The sequence below is a fragment of the Aplysia californica genome, unplaced genomic scaffold, assembly GCF_000002075.1.
Source record: "Aplysia californica isolate F4 #8 unplaced genomic scaffold, AplCal3.0 scaffold00004, whole genome shotgun sequence".
NCBI classification, from domain to species: domain Eukaryota; kingdom Metazoa; phylum Mollusca; class Gastropoda; order Aplysiida; family Aplysiidae; genus Aplysia; species Aplysia californica.
This window is the reverse complement of record NW_004797274.1, coordinates 273190-275688: the sequence shown is the minus strand read 5'-3', so window position 1 is coordinate 275688 and position 2499 is coordinate 273190.

Here is a 2499-nt window from a genome sequence, read left to right as displayed (position 1 = left end):
TATTATTATTATTATTACTACTACTACTACTATAAGGTTAGCGTAATGGTCAGTCGTAGTGTGCGTTTTTTACATCTTGATCAATGTGCTCTTTACGTCCACTCTTACCAGACGTTTGAAAAAGTGCTCCAAAAACTGTACCCTGCAAAATCCTTTCTCGTGTCAGGAATTGTAGCTTAAAAAGACTGGTTCAGCTTTCGGAGCCCAGTTTTTTAAAATGCCTTTTTAATGTAAACTTATGTGAACTTCGCTTATGCCGTCAAGAATATGTGTACTTGTTGATCCGGTATTACGTGTGTTCCTTTATCACTTTAGTGGGACTTTTGAATTTATGCTACCTTGGAATGTTGGTGTGTATAATTATTTCATTTTTTAAAACGTGGGTATTTCCTGTTTTCTTTTCGCTTTGATGTATGATTACTGTTATCCCTGGTGGTGGTTGTGGTATAGATATGTAAAAAGCCCATCTTGAGATGCAATCTCTCCAACTGTGAATAAATATCAAACTATGTGGACAAGTGACATTTTCTTCGGTATAGTGTTTCTGTCTTCTGTCGTACTTTATTCCTTCCCCCTTTATCCTGTCGTTTAAGGTCAGGTATTTTGCCTCCCAAATGGCGTATTTATGTCTTCTAGGTCGTTGAACTTATGCAAAAGCGAAAACGTTTTCTGCGTGTATCTTGTCGGTGGGTTTTTTAAAAATACCAATAACATGGCTGTCGTGAGTTTGTGTAGTGTAGCAGTAGTAAGTGAAGTTTCTTGTACAGAATTGCAAGCTCAGGGAAAAAAGGATGCAGGGATTGTAATTACATGTACTTAAGACCATAAGCTGTATGTCCGAATTGTCAGCTGACCTGGGGTCTGTCCAGATTGTCTACTGACGTTGTATTCTAAAACGTGTTCCAATCTTTGTAGTTTCTGGAAAGACGTACGTTGCCGTTGCGTTTATATTTTTTCTATGAAGGTTACGACCAGGCAACGACCACTTGTTGCCAGCTCAGCTCAGCGGTTACTCAACTGCCCTTCCGTTGTTTTTAGGGACAGAATTTGGTAAGTTGTACTTTGTAATTTGGCAAGGCTCTAAGTGGGTGGTTGGCGGGTGCTCTGGTGTGGTTTGCTTCTTCTTTCCTATAAAAAAATCTATCGTCCTTATCTCCCCCTCCTTCTTTTTTATGTTTGTTACTCTCTTGTAACACATCTAATCGTCTGGCGCTCATATGACCTTATGCAGTTGCGAGCGCCGTAAAACATCTACTAAAACAAACAAACATAAGTTGTTTTGGCGATCTTGATTTGTAAGACTGGCGTCTCTTGTGTAGCTGGTGAGCGCTTGGTTGTCGCATGCAGGAGGCCTGAGTTCGATTCCCGTGTGTGGGGTAAGTTCTTATCGAGTATATCCGTCTTTCTGCTGGGATTTCTGCCTGGGTTGGCCCTGACTTGCAGGGTCGAAACAACCCACCCTTCTAAATATTTATAATATGATGTCGATGGGGGCTTAAAACTTCTGTAGTTGCAATTTTAAAATTAAAAAAAAAGTCTTTATAATGCTTTCTGTGTATCTGTCTTGAGAAATTTTGTTGTTGTTGTTGTCGTTGTTGTTGTTAGATAAGGGGAGTTAGGCATTTCACCTTCATTTATTGCATGTTTCTTTGGTCGTCTCTCTGTTCTTGAGTTTACATTTTGTGTCTCCTGCTTGTTCACTATTCAAAACTTCGCGAACAATTACATAAAACCCTCTAAAGGTGGAAGCAGAATGTCTCATTTGTATACACAAACATGATGTTATTTGCATTTACTGATAAAAGGGAGGGGACATTTGCTGAATGCCTGTTAGCGCTTTTTAGGCAGTGTTGATGTATGGCTGCGCGGTTGTTGTTTTTTAACATTTCATTAATTTCATTTCATTTTTTTTTCATTTTATTTTATTTTTAAATTAGTTTTTCTTTGGGCATATGTTTGTTCAATAGCATGCTGAACTATTCAAGGACCTTGAGGCTCTGGATAAAAAATTTCGAAGTCAAAATTTATTTCACATTCTTGCATCAGTTTTCCGTTTTCGCAAGTCATGTGTGTGGTCCCGCGGTATGGGCCCAAGTGTGAAGGGAAGGAGTTTCTAAGTTGACTTTACAGAAGGAGGGGAAAACACTTTATTTTGACTGGCTTACCGCATTCTTTCGCGTTGGGAAATAGCGGGCCAACGTTCCCGACCCATCCTTCATTGTTTTTAGTTTGTTTGTTTCCAGCCTACTTTTTTTGCCCTTCTCTTAAAATACAAGTTGAGTGAGTGGTCACTACCATTTACCTAGCAAATACGTGCCAGTGGCGAGTTTCCTGCGGGGAGTAATCCCCGGTCTAAGTGGGAGTGAGGAAGTTGGGGCCCTTTGTGCAGTGTTTACCTACGTTTGGGTCTTAGTTGTAAGTCAAGGGCACGGGGGCACTCTTGTAATTGATCTTTTGAAACTGAACTGCGGAAATGTTTTGCTTCTTGTCTCCTGTCTT